General features: G+C 32.4%; 1 long non-coding RNA gene across 1 annotated transcript; it reads right to left on the bottom strand.

Moving 5' to 3' along the window:
• Nucleotides 1-6,518: 6,518 nt before the first annotated feature.
• Nucleotides 6,519-7,640, bottom strand: LOC117316091. The gene is made up of 3 exons (XR_004529818.1): nt 7,284-7,640; nt 6,953-7,021; nt 6,519-6,584 (listed from the first exon to the last, which is right to left on the bottom strand). It is a non-coding gene; the product is annotated as an uncharacterized LOC117316091 (long non-coding RNA).
• Between the last annotated feature and the right edge of the window lie 887 nt (nt 7,641-8,527).

Genomic DNA, 8,527 nt, shown 5'->3' with positions numbered 1-8,527 from the left:
ATATATTCTAAAATTGGTAAAATATAAGTCCTGTATACTGACAAAAGAGAATCCCTGCTTAATAGGCTTAATAGATATTTCAGTTTCCTCAAGACATTGATTTTTTTTCATAACGGAAGTGTAAATAATAATATTTATATCCCCCCCCCCCCCCCCCCCCATTTTGCACTTGAATTAAAAACTAAATGCTTATGACAGACTGTAAAATTCAAAACTTTCTCATCAAACTCAAGGTCTAAGTTTTCATCAATATCTATAGATTGCGAAATAAATAATACATCCGGTTTTTTTTTTGGTTTTTTTTTTTTTGAGGATTAAAATCAACTAACCATGCTTTCGACCAGTCATTGAGAATCTCTAGATCTCTATTTAAAGTTTCTTGAATGTGTCGACATCACGAAGATGATTTAATCAAAGATGTGTCGCCTGCAAAAAGACGAGATATAGATTCAAAAATATCTGCAATGTCAATTATGAATATAAGAAAAAGTAGTGGACCGAGAATAGAGCCTTGAGGAACACATGCTTCAATTAGACCTAAAGTAGAAAATATCTATGTGACAAATAATTTTCTAACCATATATACAATTCACCTGAAATACCATAAGATTTTAACTTAGCCATAAGACCTTTATGCCATATATACTCTATCGAAAGCTTTCGATATGTCACAAAATACAATACATGTGTGTTTTCTTTCCTTAAGCGCAGTACATATTTGGTGATAAATATCAATGAGTTGGTACACTGTAGAATGACCATGCATAAAACCAGACTGATACCTATAAAATAGATTATTTTCTATAAAGTAATTATACAGATGTTTAAAAATCACTCTTTAAAAAACTTTACCGACTTTAGATAATAATGAAATTGGTCTATAGTTCGAAGGAGAATGTCTATTACATTTTTTAAACAATGGCATTAAATTTGCTAGTTTCCATTTATTGGGATAAATTCCTGATGATAATGACATGTTAAATATTATTTCTGGGGAACACAAACAGTACGAGCAGTATTTTTAAGCATATGATGACTAATTCCATCCTCACCCGAGACCTTGCCGAGCTTCAAAATCTGGAGAACATCACGTATTTAGTTGAATTTATTCTAATAGAATGAAATGATTTGTCAGTTCTAGGTACAATAGTCGGAACATCATAATTTCTGTCATCAACTCTTGTAATACTTCAAAAATATTTATTTAATAATTCAGCTGTATCTTCATCTCTATTAACTATGTCATTTGTAGAAGGGTCAACCAAGGATGGTATAGATTGAGAAGTGTCAGACGTTTTAAGTAATCTCTTAATCAACTTCCAGTACGATTTAGTATCAGAAGACGAGTACCTATCAATAATATCATGAACATTTTCATAAAAGACAATACGGGCATGTTTTTTTCATTTATTATTAACCTTGTTTCGCTGAGTTTTGATTTTTTTTAATATCTACTAGACGTTTGGTTGACATCGCTTTTTTAGGTAATCTATCTCTAATTCTTAAATCTTTTCGAAGTTCTGAGGTCATCCATGGTTTGTCGTTTGTTTTCATATTAACTTCCTTACTTGGAATACATTCGCTAGCAAAAGACAAAAAATGTATGCGTAAAATGGTCGCACGCTGAATTAACAGTGTCACAATTTAAAAATGTATCAATCCAATTATGATTAGATATCAGTTCGTTAAATGTCTCGAAATTTGCATGTTTATACAGCCACACTTTACGTTTGAAGGTTGGTTTAAAATGACAAGGAATATTAATAGAAGCAGTGCAGCCATCGTGATCACTGATTGTACTATCGATAGAAATTACAGACGAGCCAATACAGGAAATTGAGTCAGATGAAATAATAGGATCTAATAAGCTAGCTCTAGTACGTCCTATAAGAGTAGGATCTTTTATAACATTCGTTAATGATAATGAGTTCATGATGTCAAAAAGAACATGAGTGTTTGAAGCAGTCAAGAAGTCAACATTTAATTCACTTGTTACTATCACGTCAGGAGAAATATCCAGAGCATCATTTATTGATGATCTTAAATTATCCCAAAATGGTATGATAGAATTTTCAGGTCTGTTAACTATCCCGAAGATATAACTAGTGTGACGTAAACTAATTTCAATCCAGTTTCATCACCTGGATGTTCAGGAGATTGTTAACATAAACTAAGATACCATCCCCGGCAAAATTTCTGTCAAGTCGATAGGGGACATGAAAACTGTTAATGCACAAATCGTCTGCAATAACTTTATCATCTAAATGAGTTTCGGTTAGACAAACTATATCATAATCATCTACTTTGTCCTCAATGTAATCTAATTTATGTCTTACACTTCTAATATTTAGATGAAAAATAGAAAGCTCGCCAAGGCCTGGGCCAGGATTGGACTCAACATCCATATGTTGTAATAAAAGCATTAACAAAATCAATGAAAACTCAATATTCCGAAAACACATAATGTAAATAAACATTAAAATGAAAGATCAGCCAATGTAGAAAAATAAACCACAGGCGGAACTGTTTTAACCAACAGTTTAAACCAAATCTTAAAATGATAAATGATTTCATCACATATATTCTGTAGGCCCTAGAGTAAAAGGTACCGATCGCTATTCTGTGACACATGTCATATACGAGTTACCCATTATCAAAGTTGTAAGACAAGGAAAGCGTAGAATGGCGACTCAGTACCTGTAAATTCAAGAACAAGTTAAAATGTGCAAACCGACATTTGGCAAACCGTATCAATATTTGCCTTAAAAAATAATTCAGAATTGCCTTTTTAATAAACCACAATAAAAATGTCAAAGTGAACAAAAAGAACCCAAGTTAAACAATGTGATAAAGAAACTAACATAAGCGAAGTTGGTAAACAGTACAATACTTTCATCTATTCATAGTGTAGTGATAAAGGCAGTTCATTTAAGGAGAAGATAAGTTATTTCATGGTAAAGCAGAAGCGCTCCCGTTTTCTGTCCTTATAGCCAAGATGGCAAATTAGAATAACAAAGATGACAAAAATAGGTGAGATGTTATAACACTAACAAATATTTGCAGACAATGGAAATGTCTTTCACAACATATGGAGCAGAAAAGAGGAGGACTTGCTGAGTATCGGTATGATACTATAGATGATTTATATTAGCAATGAAGTTTAATGATTATGTAATTTGAATGTTTTAATGTAATATTTTTTTTTTATCATGAACATTATTTCTGTAGTGTCAGGTTAAGGATTGATACATGCATCTGAAGTTAAAGTAGGCACACATATACATAAACATACACCGTCACATATGTGCACACTCTCAACGCCATGCACTCAGATACACACTTGTATATTCACGAAATATCTCGCATGATGAAAACATAAACACGCACAAAATCTGATACACACAAATGTACACATATGTGACACATTTACCCTCACATCATTTCTTTTACTGTACATAAGTCATAATATTTACAAATCAGATATACTTTATATTAGATAATTCGGTATCTAGTTATTCGTTATATAGATTTAATTGGCTGTCGAAGTGTCTGTAAACCAAACAAAACATCGTATGTAATACAACGCACTAAGCTGTAATTAAACATAGATAAAACTGACATAGGTGCATTCAAATACACAATTAAACATTTCTATAACACACACACACACACACACACACACACACACACACAAATACTAGATATGTATGAATGCTTAAATAGATACAACGTATAACATGTAAATTGCAGATGTCATACAAAATTATGTATAATCTAGTATTTCAAATCAAGTTTTACATGAAGACGCGAAAACATTTACCGATATAAACAACAGATACATATTTATTTACATATAGTAAGACAGTTGAAATCGGTTTTTATAGCTCACTGTTTTATCAAACAAACATACAATATAAATACCATATACGTCCCGGGATACAAATTACTAGTGATTAAGTTTGGTTTAATGAACCCTGACTCGAAATTCCATGGGAAGGGGTCAATTTATTGTAATCACTTATTACACAAACGTAGAAAATATGAAGTAAGCATACAAAGTACAAAGTATGGCTTCCTTGTCCATATCATGAACGGACACGGACATTGAAAAGATCCATATCGGTTTCTTGAAAAGACTATTAGGTGTAAGGGAAAATACTACAAATGCAATGGTTTATTTTGAACTTGGTAGAGTCCCATTGTTAATAGTTAGAAAAATTAGAATATTCTCCTATTGGATGAAGCTCAAAAATACTAATAATTGCATTTTAAAGGAGTGTCTTGAAGATATGGTAGCGAATAATGATAACTGGATAGTAAATTTAAGACACGAGTTAGACAAAATTGGAATCGGATACATATTCAATTTACCCACAGTTCAGAAGGTTGATTTAGAGATTTTTAAGTTAAGGTTAAAAGATATGTTCCAGCAAGAATGTTTAACAATAGTAAATAATTCTCCTAAAGGAAATTTGTATAAATATTTAACTATGTGTTTTTGTTTGCAACCATATTTACATAAACCCATTAATACTAGATGTTTGAGAAATATTGCCAAAATACGATTATCGGCCCATGATTTGCTTATTGAAAGAGGGAGATATAGAAATTTACAGAGAAATGAACGAATATGCACATTATGTAATAATAACGACATAGAAGATGAATTTCATTTCATAATTAAATGTATTTTTTATAGTGATATTAGATACAAATATTTGAAACCATATTACAGAAGGAACCCGAGTATGTTCAAGTTTGTTCAGTTATTAACTACAGAAAATGTAAAAGAATTGTGTAAGTTAGGGAAATATATCAGTCTAGCCCTTGAAAGAAGAAAGTCAAATTTGATTTAAGACCAGATGTATTTTTTGTACTCTCACTCTATCTCATATGTGTATATTGGGTTTGTAGGTGGCTGGGGAGGGGTAGGGGATACATGTGAGATTGTATGAATGGTGAGTATGGGCATAATCTGATTGAAGTTATGTGTAATTAAGTTTCCATCAAACACACTAATTACATCTAATTTCAAATAGATTGAATGGGCGAGAGACGTATGGTGAAAGTTGTGTGCCAGGTAGATACTTGTGCTGTTATGTTTGCCTTTGTATATAATGTATCATGTCTTGTGTTATTGTGATAAGTTGTAAAACTTAAGCAAATAAAGAATCTGGTATCTGGGTTGAACCTTCTTTGCTCTGATCTATTCACACTTTAAGTCATCCGTAATTAAGACATTTAAAATAATTCCGTACTTTATCGATGTTACATGTCTCATCCTTTAGTGAAGCACTGCTGTAACGAAAGAAAGAAAAGAAAGAAAGAAAGAAAGAAAAGTGCCTCAATTTCAAAACGAAAAATACGCCGATTAGCAATTATTATTTGGTCCGGAGATCATGATATGCTGTGTATTAAAGTAGAAATACATGTGATTTATTCCGGCCAAATATATGTTTATAATATTATAAAGTAGTGGAGGAGCTAAGCAATGATAAATAATTAATACATTAATGTATTTTCATTATACATTTTTGTTGTTTAGCAAGGTACACATTATAGAAATGGTACATTGCTTTTTGTCAAGAAATAGGCCTGTTGTATGTAATGGAACGGAATATTGGAGTTTACTTGGGCCTGGCCTATTGGTCGTCAGGTTGGTTTAAAGGTGATAGGGCAGATCTGTGTCATTGTCCGATATTGTGCGTAAAGTAAGAAGTGTACATACACATTAAGGTATTTTTTTCGTCGAGTAAAATATACTTTGGTTACTTGTTTGGCTATATTGAATTATAAATGAGTAGACCGCATTGTTAATTATGACTGTTAATGATCAATTCATGGCGTTTTTGTAATGCTCTATTCTGACAATACAAATCATTCATTTGATATATACGTATGTACACATTTTCTTTAAATTTGAAATGCCATTCAATGGAATATTGAAAAGAATACAAGTTAAAATTAAGATGAGGTTGACACGCAATAATGCCAGAGCTACGGCCGATTTGATGATGATTGCCCGAGAAATGTAGTCAGAAATTGACATTGAAAATACGTACAAAATCTGCGTTTGATAGGATTCCTAAGGGCTATCTTTGTTTGACGTCACGTGACAGAATTGTTCTTCATATCACTACATCAGTGGAATTATGAGAGAATTGTGATCCGATAACGCTTTATTTCATTTGGTTAGGTAATGATCTAACGGCAATGCAGTGCAGCTGAATAGCGCAATGTTAACAAATGTCAGCTGAGTAGAGAAAGATCGCTCACCCTGTCTAAAAACAATACTTTAAAACTTTCTTTTCAAAAAATTCCTAATTATTCTTCCAAAATTGCAAAATAAATTGTAAATGAAGGAGACTTTTATACTTCTCTCCGTCCATTCCCACTTATTATCACCCCTCTCTACTCTTCTTAAACTCACATTTTCAACAACAAAAAAATACTTTTTTTAAATTGTAACTGGGGTGGGTTAGGTCCCAGGTGGATGAGAAAATAGGACAACTCCAAAAGGTTGTTCTCATTATTTATTCAATCCATTTCGGTTCAGTAACCAAATTCCAGATTCAATTCAAGTTCTGTAATAAATACAAATAAAACACAATTAGATCTCACAAATGCAAAACACTTGCATTCATAAATACATCCATGCATTCATACATGTATAAATACATACATGTATACCCACATACACACATACATACATACATACATACATATCCTAGGCCTTATTCATTTAACTAACTTCTAACAATGTATAAAATGCTAGATCAATTAACTACACAATATATGAATGTATCACATCCACAGTATAAGGGGAGATAATCTACCCCTTATCTACATTTAACCTTATATTAATAAATATAATACATAATTATATTTCCAAGTTACAAATACTTATTTTACACGAAACTACATCATTCATGTACTCATAATAGACATGTACCTGCTATGGGCTGAACTTTCTCTGGCAATCTAATCTTCTGATTAGATCTAAACAGGTTGACCCAGGGTCCTATACACAAATAAAATATACTAATTAGCAAAGTTGCAATAATTAAGGTATCTCCACATAAAATACAATATTGACATTATGTCTTTACAATAATACATTGTATACACTTGATATACACTTGATAGATTATTATGGATTTACAAAATCAGTCTTACAACATTTTGTCAGACTTGTATCAAACCATCATCAAAAATAGACAATTTCATACTATTTACAAGAGTATGTGAAATACATGTTAGTAAAGAATAGAAAGAAAACTTACAGGAGTAGATCACTGAATTTATCTTCCAAAACCACGTCGGAAATCTATCGCCATAACTTTTGAAATGCCGGACGGATGTACAGGTAGAACCGGTACCTTCTTCTTGAACTTCCAGCAGAAAAACTGCCAGATTCAACACAAAGACTTAGACACAAACAATAAAAGTGGAGGGAAAATATAAACCAATAAAAACATATGTACTATCTTATCATAACCAATAAAACCCATGTTGACAATCATGTGACCAACATAATGGTTTGACCCAAAAGCCTTATTACTTACACCTGTATATACCTATACAGGTAACAACCTGTATCTACCTATACAGGTAACATACACTCTTCCATACTCACGCACACACACATTCCTAGTCACTACAGGTAAACACACACACAAAGACATGCATGGACATACCTGGACAACACACTGCATAGTGATTAGATGAATGTGAGGTGCTGGTGCATTGATGATGATGCTTCTTAATAAATGACTAATTACTAGATTAGATACAATATAACTATATAAATCACCCTGCCACATTCTCCCTCTGCTTAAAGATGTCGTCCTCGGCATCTACAATTAAACAAATAAATTAAGGGTTTATCCATGTTAATTACATCCCCATATCGAGGAGACTGGAATTCTGCAAAAGATACAAAGTTTTGTTATTTTGTGAGCAGGATGAAGTTTCTGAAACAAATAAAATGATTTTAGTAAATTTCTGGATATTAAGGTAAAACAATATATATAACAAGATGGTCAACTCTAAACAACACCACTGTCAGTGACCACCTTCAGAAGTGCTCTGGTAAGGTCACTTTGAGCATTCCTGAACTCTCCAGATTTAGCCAGATCCCTTATATAATTTGCCCTTCCTATCCAATCCGGTTGTTGACTTAGGACATATTGCCCACTCTGCATCCACTTTGGTTGCATTCTGGTCCGCTTGGGTCGAGAAACCGTTTCCTCCTGGTCACTACTGTCTTCTCCCTCATCCTCCTCCTTTGGTAGGGAGTGATCGCTGTCGTCGTCTAATGTCATCTTATGTAGACATTTATGCTGTATACTGTTTTTGGGAAAGGGCTTTATATAAGGTGGAAAACTTGTGCTGATCCCCTTTTATATTATGATATAATACAAAATATGTTAAAAGCAATGCAGAGCAAATCGAAATGTAGCGTAACATATAACGTTTTATTCTACAATGTATATAGATCTTGATTATGAAACAAAATTTAAAATAT

Source organism: Pecten maximus, chromosome 18, assembly GCF_902652985.1.
Source record: "Pecten maximus chromosome 18, xPecMax1.1, whole genome shotgun sequence".
Taxonomy (NCBI): Eukaryota; Metazoa; Mollusca; class Bivalvia; order Pectinida; family Pectinidae; genus Pecten; species Pecten maximus.
The sequence above is the reverse complement of the archived record's forward strand: the minus strand, read 5'-3'. Positions and strand labels throughout refer to the sequence as shown.